The 13,652-nt window shown below is 44.0% G+C and overlaps 1 long non-coding RNA gene across 1 annotated transcript in view; it reads left to right on the top strand.

Annotated features, from left to right (window-relative positions):
- The first annotated feature begins 1,069 nt into the window (after nucleotides 1-1,069).
- Nucleotides 1,070-13,652, top strand: part of LOC102469195 (uncharacterized) — a 25,855-nt gene continuing 13,272 nt past the window's right edge. The window contains exon 1 of the long non-coding RNA XR_335723.3: nucleotides 1,070-1,131. This is a non-coding gene — a long non-coding RNA (uncharacterized LOC102469195). The remainder of the gene's footprint in view (nucleotides 1,132-13,652) is intronic.

Below are 13,652 nucleotides of genomic sequence, written 5' to 3'. Positions count from 1 at the left end.
GTTTAAGCCCCCGGGTGTGGGACTCAAACCGCGGTTGACTACATAGGAATCCAGAGACGTAGCCATTACACCAACTGCTGGTCCCATCTCATTGTTCTTTTTGCTTTTTTCTTTCTATTTTCTATATCTAATTAAATCCCAAACTGCTTAAAATTCCTCTCGTTACGTGCAGATTCAAGATGTGCAGATTCAACATAGTCTGTCCGTTTGATCTTCCTGGAGAAGCCTCTCCCAAATCCTTCCTGCTTACTGGGGTGGGCACCGGGTTGCCTTCTGCTGCTGCACTGAGTCACCCCGGGTATTTCCCTGTCTCTGGTCTACACTATATATATAATTTCTGACATATGTACAATTACTGTACATCTTCCTGGGGTACAGCATGGTTTTTCGAAGCATGAGTTCAGTGTGTAATATATACACTTGGAGAACCACGGATCTACTGGACCAGGACTCCCGCTCACTCCAGCCAGTTCTCAGGGTGTGAGAGCAGCCTGGACATGGAGGGGAGGGACTCTTCCCTCCAACTCTTGACCCCCTCCCCTCCCATCTGATGGCCCGAACTGTCCTGGAGTCTGAAACTCTTCAGAGGAGAGATCTTCTGCAAGAAATGCTTTCCATTCTGTCAACTGCGGAGAGACCGGATCTGCCTAAGTCACAGCACCTGCCCCGCCAATTGAACTTTGGGTACCGGACTGTGGCGCCCCCTTGAGGGCATCCCGAAACACTGTCGTTTAAAAACTAATTTCTGCCTTTTATGTGCTAAGCGCCAGCTAGGCGCTTTCCATGTTTCAAGAGAACTCGAGGCACAAGTTAAATAACCTGCCCATTACACACCTCTAATAAGTTTGCTGGGGGTTAGCACCTAGGGCATTCTAACTGCCAAGTTTGAGGTCTGACTTCCATGCTATACATAACAAAAACCGGCATCAAAAAAGACTTAAAAACATGTGGGTCTCGATTGCTGCTCTCTGCTACCCCCTGGCGGACTGATGTTCACACAGCAGGGAGAAATAACCTAGCAACAGGGAGAAGCCAATGGTTGGGCTGGCAGAGCAAGGGGCGGGGCAGACGTGAGGTCGGACTCCAGGCTGCCGGCTGTGCCCTCGCTGGCGCTGCCAGCGCAGCCAAGGGGTGAGTGGTCTGGAATTCTTCCTGGGTTTCAGTAAAATGAGTCTTGCTTCAGTGCAAACTGCCAGTTCTCACGTCAAATCTCAAACCTCGCATTGGTTCTCCATTTATTTCCCATTCCGAGATCGGTTTTTCTTTTCTATTTTTTCTTTCTTTTCTTTTTTTTTCTTTTTCTCTTTCTTTCTTTCTTTCTTTCTTTCTTTCTTTCTTTCTTTCTTTCTTTCTTTCTTTCTTTCTTTCTTTCTTTCTTTCTTTCTTTCTTTCTTTCTTTTTTTTTTTTTTTTTTTTTTTTTTTTTTTTTTTTTTTTTTTTTCAGGTGTTTGCCTTAGAGTGTGTGCGCTCTCTGGAAGAGAGAAAGAGAAAGAGAAAGGGAGCAGGGAAGTGAGAAGTCAAACCCTCCCACTCCGGGTGCAGGTGGTGGTACGGGGTGTGTGGGATGGCCCTCCTGCAATCCCTTCTCCTCCATTCTCCTCCTGGGGTCTTGGGCACGCTGGTACATGAGCCCAGCGTGATATTGAAGCCACTGGGTCTGCGACTCCAGCTGTTGTCAGCCAGGTGGGAGTCCAGCGATGTAACCACTACTGTTGCAGGCTATTTGGTGAGACAGCTAGTGAACACCAAGACTTTTGCAGGAAAACAGCAATGTTCCTGTGCTAGCACCAGCTTTGGATTCACATACAAAGGCTGAGCCTCAAATTTCTTGACGGTCTTCCTGTTATTTGTTTTAGTTTCTCTGTCTCTCATATATAGTTATACATGTTTTTACTTACTTTTGATTGGGTAAAAGACTGCTACAGAATGAGGCAGGTATGCACTGGGCTCCCGGGCTGTTAGATAGGCAGGGAACATGAAGTTACAGAGTCGCTAGGTTGCCATCAGGGCCACGAGGTCACTAAGAGTTGCTAAGTTGCTGTGGGGACAGGGCTACAAGGTCACACAGGCTGCACATGTGTAAGTACATTCTAAGCATGTCCCTTTATCTTTTGTCCTGGAAGGCCCCCTACCACTCTCCATCTGCTGGCCCCCAAGATCTTGATTTTGGGCTGTGGCCCCACAGCAGCTCAGGGCTTACATTTGGTTTTCCTCTTTGTTACGGTCTAATTGTGTCTCCCTCAAATTCCTGTGTTGGAACCCTAACCCTCAATGTGCTGGTATTTGCAATTGGGGCCTTTGGGAGGTCATTAGTGTTAAATTGAAGCAGGCCAGTTTGAGGCCTAGCAGGACCTTAGCCATTTTGAAATCAAGAAAGTCCTCTAAGGAAAATACCCCGACCAGGTGCTGAGTCATAAGAAGTTCTGTTTGAGGAATGGTCGGGTGAGAAACCAGGCATGGGTATTTGAAGAATAACAGGAATCAGGATAATTACTCAGAGGAAAGCAATGGACTCTGATTGTGGTGAGGAATGATTTGCACAAGTTCGCATCTTGCGTCTTTACGTTCTGAGAAGAGCTGAGCTGTTTGAGACAGTTTGATGATGCTGGGCCTGTCTCCCTGTAACTGGCTGCAGAAATAAGCCTCTTCTCCAGCTTCTGCCTCTCGTTTCATTGATCATGAGTAGAAGCAGCTGGACTTAGTTTGATGGAAACAAAATGAGGTGATGAGGGCAGGTCCCCCATGATGGGATTAGTGTTCTTTCAGGAAGAGATACCAGAGCGTTCTCTCTCTTTCCCCACCACATCGATGGAGGAGATGATAGCAGTTCTTGTCCATGGCTCACGAGAAATCAGGCTTGTGGACAGAGAGCGGATAGCAAAGTGGAGTGTATTAGGAGAGGGACGGAAGAACAGAACTTTCAAGCAGGCAGTGGGTCCCAAATGGGTTGCTGAAGAGCTGGGGAAAGGGGTTTTTGTCTTGGTCAGGAAGGGCTTTGTCTGAGCTTGTTCTGGGAAGGGATTTGTGCACAAATTCCTCTTGAACTAGGGTCACATGCTAGATGGGGCCAGTTATTTCTCTAAGTTTGGAGTATGAAGATCATGAGACTATTTGTAAGCATTGGGCTATAAAACCATGATCTTATCATCTTTTCAGAATGTGATGGGATTGAAGCAGGGGGGACTCCTTGGAGAAGGAACTCCATCTTGGATGAGTGCCTCCATTATAAACTGTTAAATTCCTGTGACTAATATCTCAGCGTTGATAGCTGTCTAAGGTTTCTGCCCTCCAGCAAACTTACAACTCCTTCCTGGAGCTACAGGATAACCTCAAAACCTTGGGTGGATTAGTACTTAGAATAGATTAGTACCTGGAATAGATAAGTACCTTGAATAGATTAGTACCTTGAATAGATTAGACTTCCTGCTTCTCTGACTCTTTCCTTTGATGCTGCTTAGGGCGGGATCTGAGCCCATTTCCCATCCTGAGACCGCCCCTTCCTCAATTCCCATATAAAAATCCTTTTCCAATCCCCAGTCGGGGTAGAGAATTCAGTGTTAACTCCTCTGTGTCTGCTGGCATAATAAACAATTCTAATCTCTCCAAATGCTGCTTTCCATTCCTCGGTGTCTGGTTTCCTGCAACATTTTGGTGCATTGGCTGGGAAACGGAATCCGATGGCCCTTTGAGCCATCGATCCCAGGACGTTTCTGCCTGGGACAGACACTACAGTGTGGGGAGATAGGTGTACCCCCATCTCATTTGTTGGGATCCCTCAGCTGGGGTGCATGCCCTGAGGCCAAGCGTTCCTGGATCATTGGATTCCAATTGGAGAGAAGGACCAATTCCTGAAACTTGATGTATCAACCTTGGTCAGCTCTGGTTACCTTGTAAGCCCATGGGGATCTGTAGAGCTCTAGTCAGACCCACTCGATTTGAGTGGAAAAGGAAACCTGTACACTCTCCTTCAGTTGCATGACAGGCAGTTAGGGCTCATCTTGTAATTGGCTTGTCCGTGGTCAGCTCTGGTAATGTGTTAAGCCCCCAGTGAACTTTAGAGCCCTAGTCAGACCTACTCGGATTGAGTAGACGAGGAGATCTGTACACTCCTTCGGTCACAGGACCAGCAGTTAGGGCTCCTCTGGTGTATGGGGCAGGAATGTATAACCTCTAAATGAATGTGACTGTTTGTGACAAGTGAATGTGTTTGTGACTTTATGGCTTCTCACTATGGAGCACGATTAGGTCTGTGCGATTCCATGGTATCCACCATTGGAATACCGAGAGGATGGACCCCAGAAAGAGACTGCTGTGGTCCTTCTGATTGTAGCCCTTGGCCGAGGCCCTCCTGCAAAACTTGAACAAACTTATCTCCTGTGCTGCCTGGCCTGTTCAGTAGCACCCCCAGGAGGCTGCACAACTTTGGAGCCTCTGGGCTAAGGCTCACTCCCAGGAGCCACCATCCCTCCAGAGTTTCCTCATCGATCCCTTCCAGCAACCAGTGATCCCAAATTGCAGGCTTTTAATAACTAGAGAGGTCAGAAATATTTGAAATACAATAGGAAAACCTCAATCTAACCAAGCGCACTGTGCTGGACCATATGCTGAAAAACTCTAATGGTATAGGCAACAAAAAGTTAAACCCACTTTCCTCGAGTATATAATTAAACATTTCAAGAAAGGGAGTTACTCTAAAGAGTATTAATGTCAAAGTAACCCCAGGGAAATTAGCTCTTATAATCCTGATGTGTGCATGTAATCCATATGTGTGATATGTCAGGTTACGTACTACGTGTATGTCTGTGTGAAAAAAAAAAAAAAGGCCTTAAAGAATTCTGTTCAATCTGGTTTATAAAAAGAGTGCTCATACAAATTAGTTTGAAGTTCATATAACTTTAGTGAAAGAGCTGGCTTCAAATGTAATGAAAGAAAAAGATTAACAAGTGAAAGTCTTCACAATTTCCAACATACATTTTGTCTAGGTTTTCATTAATCAAGCAACATCATGTTTATCATAGTATGGCTGGTTTAATGAAACAGCTAGTATTTATGTGTTGTGTGTTGCATTTTACATAATGGATATCTAACAGGGAAACAAATTCATGACTAGCTCTTCCTGGCTTTAGTTTTAGTGCTAGCGGAAGGTCTTTGACCTCAAAGTAACTCTTGGATGTTCACAGAGGGCCCCTGAAACATCCAAAAGGGAGCTGTTAAACCAATCAGGATTATTGGTTATATGTTGGATACAATGGAAAGCATTGTCATATTAAGTAATTCTAATTTTCTTGGTATTATATTTAAGTTATATGTATAAATATGTTATGTACTTGTATGTCTATATATATACGTTGTTTCAAAATAATTTGAGATTCCCAGGAATTAATGGTAGGCTATTATATTAGGCTGGTATATCTAGCTAAATTGCTTTGTCAGTTATTAATTTTTGTCAGAGCATTAGCTATGGTTATAATTCTAATGTTATGTCCTTAAGGAAATTCACAAAGAGGATGGATAGAGAATGTACTCTTACAAGTACAGGTTTCTAAAAATTCAAATTTAACTGGGTAAAATTTCATTTTCTATGTAAACTGCTTGGTTATATAAATTATTATGCCAAAATTAACCAAGGAAAAGTAAGAGAATGTTTGACAAAATTTCATGCTAAGAAGCCAATGCAATGCACCTGAGTTAAAGAGGTAATGTTGGTATAAAGGGATATAAATCCAATGTTAAACATAAATTCATGGAAACATTATTGCCTGGTTCTGAGTCTTCCTTATAATTCTTGTTAACTTAACATGCTTTAGTTATTCCTATTATTGGTCTTTAAATTTTATAAGAAATATCGAGAGGGTCTATTAATAAGATTGTTCAGTTTTATACTGAAAAAGTTGTTAAGCAAAATTTGTTATTGTTTGTACATGTTTATAAGCTGCTGGTGTATGCTAAAAGTTAGGGTTGCTGAAAATCAAAAAATTTGATTAATATAGATGTATGAAATTCTATTTTTATAAGCTTAATAGCTCCTCTAAAAAATCAAATTTCCCAAGGTGGAAGAGGAAAAGATAAGTATGGGCAGTTATTAAAAATTGGGCTATAGGGAACCAGCAGTTAGTGTAATGGCTATGTCGCTGGACTCCCATGTAGTCGACCGCGGTTCGCGTCCCGGACCCGGTGGCTTAAAACTCATGCCGGGCGCGTGTGCATGCATGCCCAAGATCCCGAGAGGAGAATGGAGGAGAAGGGATTGCGGCGTGACCATCCCCCCTGGGGGGTGATTTCTCGCTTTCTGTCTCTAATGTCTCTCTCTGTCTGGCAAGCACACGCGCCCTATACCAAAAATCTCTCTAAAAAAATAAAAAAAATAAAAAAAATTGGGCATATATATATATGAGACAAAAGCTAGAAAACTCCTATCTAACAACTTAACAGGGTAGGAGTCTCAAGGAATGGGATGAGACAAGTTGCGATTAGAGCTCCAGGCTACCCTCTCCCCCCAACCCTTTGCCTCTGTACTCCTGTTTCTTCTAGTTAGGCGTCTTCCCCACTGGACTCTCCCCTTAGTTAAATAATCAAGAGGTCTAGCTAGAGAAACACAAATTTGGATAAGGGCTAGGGCTTTTGTATAGGCAATAAGGCGGATGCCTTGGAAAGCCTGTAAACAGGGCTTCACCCCCCTGACAGTACTCAGCTGCTCCTTGCAGGATCTATTAAAACTTAGGTTCACTTCTCAGTGTCAGGACAATTCAGAACAGATAGCAGAAAAGATCTCAAATAACTCAGTAAAGTGTTACAACAAAATTGGCAAGGCACCTTAACATTTGATTTAACTCATTTTAATGGCACCCAGTCACTTGTGGTAATCCTGAAAGCTGGGAACTTCTCTGAGGGCAGATTCTGTAAACAGCACAGATCAGAGCCCCTGCCTCAGAGAAAACTCTATTTCCTGTGTGGCAGCCTGGGCATTGAACAATGCCCATGATTGGTATATTGGTATCCTCATGTCCCCAGCTGGGGCCTTGTCCCGTATGGAGTTGGCCACCAGAGAGGAGACAGAATGCACTGAGCTCTGAAGGGAGCTCTGGACTCGAAAAGTCCATGCTGCCTTTTGAAATTGAGGATTGATGAGACCCAAGACCCCAACAGCTCCCCTTGGACATAAGACAATTTCACTGGACAAGCCTCAGGTAACCCTTAAAGTGACTAAGATTAATTTCTGTCTAAATCAGAGGTTAAGGTTGTTTCCAAAAATACACTCATTGTGTACTTTGGGGAGAAAAAAAAAAAGGCCCACAGTTACTGTTACCAGATAGCAGGTTAACAGTCCCTGAGGCTCTTGAGCGAGTCCTCATAGACCAGGTACATCAGAATACCCACCTGGGAAAAACAAAGCTTGCTAAGCTGATTAGGAGAAAAATACTTAGTGCCTAGTTTAGATAGCCTTATCAATGGTGTTGTCTCAAAATATGTTATTTGCACACAGGTAAATCCTAAACTTTCAGACAAGGCCCCCTTAAGAATCAAATCCTGGGGGAAAGGAAAATCTTGGAAAACACTTAGAAAATTTATGGTGTCTAGTAGTTCAGTCTCTAGATGAAATGAGGTTAACTAATGTAAGACCAGCCTGGTTTTACTTCTCTTCAGAGAAAAACACCTTAAGTAAATAGCCTTGTTTCGATAAGTAACTTAAAACAATAGTTAGACAAAAATTAGGTAAATGTAAATGGAGTAAATGTTTGTAGTTGAACTTGTCTGTTAAATTAAGGTGATTTTTAAGATTAAACTTATAAAGATAAAAACAGAATAAGAAAATGAAAGGAGGGTTATGGCCGTAAAAATGTATTTCTAGTGGAACAGGTTAAAAGGAAAATTCTTATATAAAAGGAATTTTGTGTACTAAAGTTTTTGTCGTAAGATAGAATGGCTATCTCAGAACAGAAGGAAAAAAGGGACAAAACCCAAAAGGTGTAAAGCATGTTGGTAAAAGTTTGAGTTATGAGTCTAAGAAAGTTGCAAAAATTAATGAAGTTAATATTCTAAAAACTAATTGTACTATCTTTAAATGTTATATACAGTAAGGCATCTAAAAGAGAGGAGCCCCTCCAGCTTGTCTAGATGGGGCCTCACATAGTTGTACTGGTTACTCCTACCACTGTTAAAGCTAGCCTGTAAGTCTGTCACACCGAAGGGAAGAGGACTGCTTCCATGGGCTCACCAGGGCCTTGGTCCATAAAAATAAGCCAGGAAGGCCTATCTGGACAATACTTCAGAAACCAGGGAGCAACAGCCATACTCTGTTCACTCTAGAAGCTGACTACTCTAAGTTGGGCATTGTCAGGAATATGGCCCAGCAACTCCATGACCAGATAGAGAAGAGACAGACTACTGCTGACTCATGGGACAGTTAGAGTGGCCTCTGGGAGTAGGCTCCTTGGCCCTTACCTCTGTTAAGTCCTCTATTAACCGTGCTGCTAATTGTGACTTTCGGCTCTAGTTTACTCAATTTTCTTACCTGATCTATCTCCTACAGGATGAAAAACATTAAATATTAAATGCTATTTACCTCTGGACCTAGAGCCCAAATATACCAGGCACTGCACTGCCAGGGTAACTCTCCTTAACAGATATTTGAGGAGACTCAAAAAGAGAAAATGATGGGAGTGGAGGGTGGGCCTGGGACAGGTGCGGACCCCGTAATCTAACCCTAACTCACAAGGGGCGTAGTGCTTTTGCTCCCCGCGCGCTGTTTTTCTCGCTGACTTTCAGCGTTCGGAAAAGCCCTGGCCTATCGCTGTCCACCATCCTTTTCAGAACAAACAGACAAAAAACAAACAAAAAAAACAAACAGAGGAAATGATATGGTTTCTGTTTTGTGAGAAATCTTGTTCTTTCCATAAGTACCTAAGCAAATGCTGTTCTGCATCTGTAAACTGCTTGCATCATCTCAGGAAGTGTTGTATTATGATCTCCCTGTAAGCGACTGAACCTATTAGCTGCATACCATGAATATCGGCCCAAGGCAGCCTCACCAGACACTGCCGCCGTGAGCAGCTGTGCCATGAAACTGGGAACCATGAAATCAGCCCAAGTCAGTTCAGACTGGACTTTAAATCAGGTGAAACTTCTTACCTACCAAAGGAATAACACCCTGCCCTCTAGCTGATACTGAGGAATCAATATTTGATCTACATAAAAGTGAAGTGGGGAATGAAGCATCTTGGAGGAGTGACTCCATCTTGGAAAATGGCTTCCATTATAAACTGTTAAATTCCTGTGACTAATATCTCAGCCATTGATAGCTGTCTAAGGTTTCTGCCCTCCAGCAAACTTACTGCCCCTCCCTGGAGCTACAGGATAACCTGAAAACCTTGGGCAGCTTAATACTTTGAATAGATTAGACTTCCTGCTTCTCCGACTTCTTCCTTTGATGCTGCTTAGGGCAGGATCTGAGCCCAATCCCCACCCCCACACTCCCCATTCCCCAATTCCCCCATAAAAGACCATGTCCAACCCCCAGTTGGGGCCAGAGAATTCAGAGTGTTAATTTCCCTGTGTTTGCCGGCATAATAAACAGTTCTCCTAATCTCTCCAAGTGCTGCTTTCGACTCCTTGGCACCTGGTTTTCTGCAACAGGACCTGGAAAAACCTTTAATTCTTTTTTTTTTTTTTTTTTTTGAGAGATTTTCACTGTAGGGCGCATGCGCTCGCCAGACGGACAGAGACAGACATAGAGACAGAAAGCGAGAAATCACCCCCCAGGGGGGATGGTCACGCCGCAATCCCTTCTCCTCCATTCTCCTCTCGGGATCTTGGGCATGCACGCACACGCGCCCGGCGTGAGTTTTAAGCCACCGGGTCTGGGACATGAACCGCGGTCGACTACGTGGGAGTCCAGCGACATAGCCATTACGCTAACTGCTGGTTCCCAAAAACCTTTAATTCTAATACTTCAGGTTGTGCTGCCTGGGTTAATCACTGAGTCACTGCTGCAAGCCTTTTCTTGTGAGCAAGCAGTTCAGTGAGAGCTGAGTTGTTGCTGGGCTGTTAAGTCTCCATCTTACACCGTTCTGGGCCTATACCCTACCCGTATTTCTTAGTATCTCCGTCTTTAATTGTTCTTGTGTATAATCTGTGGGGGAGGTTATAATTGCTGGTTTCATTTGGAATCCACCCTTGGGGAGAAGCTATTAGGACAAAGAAACTAGATTTATTTTTTTTTTCCTCTTCTTTCTTTCATTCTCTTTCCTTCTTTCTTTCTTCATTCCTTTTTAGAGTAGGGTGAGAGGGGGGGAGAGAGAGATCGTGAGAGAAAACGTGAGAAATCAACCCCCAAGAGGGATGTTCATGCTACAATCCTTTCTCCATTCCCCCCCTGAGATCTTGGGCATGCATACACATGCACCCGGCATGATTTTTCAAGCCACTAAGTCTGGGACTCAAACCACACTCGACCAATTGGGAGTCTGGTGACATAACCACTATGCCACCTGCTGGCCCCAAGAAATTTCTAAAGAAGCTGGTTTTGCATGACCTTCTCGTTATCTTTCTATCATGGCTTTTCGGGTCCCTTCTTAGCTGTCTAACTAACTTCTATGCAATGTGATTGCAGTCCTTGGTTCTTGGTGTCCACCAACAAAGAACAGAAAACAGACAGCAGCAGATAAGCACATAATGGTATAGGAACCTTTGTCTAAGCAAAGCAAAGAAGACTTTCTAGAAGGGAGAATGGGCTGGCTGGTGTCAAATCTGCCAGCCAGAACTGGAGTTATTTGGACGAGTTTTTTTCTTTTCTTTTTTCCTTTAAAAATTTTTATTATAAAGCATGCACACTCACTGGAGAGAGAGAGAGAGAGAGAGAGAGAGAGAGAGAGAGGGAGAACCCTCCAAGCAGCATGGCCATGTCACAACCCCTTGTCTTGGTCTCTTGGAATTCTGGGCATGCATGCATATTTGCCTGGTGCATTTTTCAAATCACTGGGTCTGGGACTTGAACCTCATAGTCAGCCATGTAGGATCCATCCACCTGAACTACCATGGCACTGGCTTGCCCTTGGGTAGGTTTCTTTTATAATGGCCTTGGTTCCTTCTCCTGGCCCCTCTCCTGGATAACCTCTCTCCTCTGGTCATAGGGTCAACTTTGATTGACAGCCAGAGTCTTACATAAACTCATACGCTTCTGTGCATGAGGTTCCCCAGAATGCATCATGAAAGCTTGGTGTGTGTGCAGTTAAAATCACAATGCTAATACTGCACAGTGAGCACAGGCACTTAGGGATATGCTCTGGCTCACGTTAGCCTTGAGCAAGACAAGCTGTTTAGTTCTGAGGGTCTCTGGGGGGGTGGGGGGATGGCTGATAATGTTTCTGTCAGGAATATTAACTACATGCTGTGACTTTTCTGTCTGGATGGAGGGAGCAGGCCTGATTCCTTGCTTATGTCTGTTACCTAAAAGAATAACTCTGAGCCGAGCCCCCGTGGAAGACACATCAGAGTCCCAAGGTATAAAAGGGTGGGCATGGGACTTCTACTGATACTGAAAAAAAACCCAAAAAAGTACAATAAGAACATTTTGAAATATGCCTACTGAAAGAAACGCTGCCGCTAGGAGTCCTAGTTCTGGGATATTAGACATCATAGGTGAGACAATCCTGTTTAGCAATTTCCCTTCCCATAGGTGCTTCAAATCCTGCAAAGCACAGGGATTACCTGAAAAGGGTTTAGATTTTGGGCAAGAATTTATGCCTTTTTTGGTTGTTGTTGTTAATCTCCTGTATCTGTAAAATAAAGATCGTTGCAGGATTGGGTTGCAATAATATATGCACGGTACTTCACACAGGAGGTATGGGAGTGGACGCCACACACTGAGCCCTCTTCCCCCTTACTGTCCTGTCTTCCTTGAGATCCAGCTGCCGGCCACAGCAGAAATCATAAACTTCTCATGATCATTACCTTCGCCTCACGGAACTGGCCCACCGCCGGGGCTGTTCCAGAAATATGCATAGGGCTCCCACACGAACACGGCAAGATTATGGCACTAAGCCAGAGACACTATGCTGCTTCTACTCATTGATAGCTAGCCTTTTACTGTCTCCTTCAAACAATGTCCAAACCAGAGCCATCTTGACGACAGGGAATCTGCGTTGCTCTTTAGTTGATCTGCGACTGCTTTGGTCTTACTGTATGTAACCTAAGCCTGCGCCCCTGACGGGGCAGCAGGTTCTCCACCTGGCATCAGGGGAGCAACTGGTCCTGCTTATGCAAGTTCTAAATTCATGTCTTCTGCTGAAACTCCGGGTGTGTTCTTTGAACTGGCAAACATGACAGAGTGCTGGGTGATCAGCTCCAACACCCAGATTGGTTCTTGTCCTACACTCACACGTGCACAAGGGAAGAAGGAAGAAAAGAGCTCCTAAGCAGGGGTATGAGGTGTGGAGTGTGTGTGTGTGTGTGTGTGTGTGTGTGTGTGTGAGAGAGAGAGAGAGAGAGAGAGAGAGAGAGAGAGAGAGAAAGTCCCCAATGGGTTGCCGAAGACGAGCTGGCGGCAAGGGGTGTTTGGTACTCTGAGCAATGGTTTGGCTCTCCAACCAGGAAGTGGGCCTAGTTACATGACTATGACCTCGTGCAGCCTAGAGACATGAGCAATGTGATAATAGAGTGAGCTTGGGGAGCTTCAGTGGAATAGAATGAGCTTGGGGAGCTTTAGTCCCCAAGATTCTTTTACCAAGTTTAATAACTTCCTCTATATGAAATAATAAACTGTGTTCTAAAACATGAAAGCTTGGGAAAAGAACATTTTGGTCAGTAGAAATTTTTTTAAAAGAATTATTTTAACTTTATCTATTTTTAAATAGTTATTTATTTGATTTTTCTTATTCCTTCATTTATTTTATTTTGACCAGAGAGAGATACACAGAGAGGGAGAGAGGAAAAGTGAGAAAGCAAGCCACCAGGTTCAGGACTCTAACTATGGTCAGCCATGTGGGAGTGTCTAGTGCCTGAACCACCATACCACCTGCTGGTCCTCTTAATTTTATTTATTTTAATTTGACCAGAGGGGAAAAGTATGTGTGTGTGTGTGTGTGTGTGTGTGTGTGTGCAGTTGCATGTATGTGAGAGAGAGAGAGAGCGAGAGAGTGAGAAAGCAAACCATCCCACCAGGTCTGGGACTCTAACTGTGTGGCCATGTGGAAATACAGTGCACTTAACCACCATGCCACCAGCTGGCCCTGGTCAGCAGTGTGTTTGTTATCTATAAATAATGGATTTTTCTTTTGAGTTTTTTGCTTTGGGGCAGGTATACTCACAGGGGATCAGGGGAGAGAGTCAGTGAGAGGGAAAGTGAGAAATCACCCTCCAGGAGGTATGGTTATGTTGCACCCTTTCTCCTCTATTTTCCTTCTGGGATCTTAGGTATGCATGCACATGTGCCCAGCGTGAGTTTCAAGCCACCAGATCTGGGACTCAAATAGTGGTTGTCCATGTTGAAGTCCCGCAATGTAACTGCCACTCCACCTGCTGGCCCTGTAAACAATGGATTTTGTTGGTTTTTCTTAGATGTCATTCATTGGCTGTGTGCCTAAGAATATCTTAATTTGGGAACCAGCAGTTAGCGTAATGGCTATGTCGCTGGACTCCCACGTAGTCGACCGCGG

The sequence above is a fragment of the Tupaia chinensis genome, unplaced genomic scaffold (assembly GCF_000334495.1).
Source record: "Tupaia chinensis unplaced genomic scaffold, TupChi_1.0 Scaffold000513_1, whole genome shotgun sequence".
Classification (NCBI taxonomy): Eukaryota; Metazoa; Chordata; class Mammalia; order Scandentia; family Tupaiidae; genus Tupaia; species Tupaia belangeri.
The sequence above is the reverse complement of the archived record's forward strand: the minus strand, read 5'-3'. Positions and strand labels throughout refer to the sequence as shown.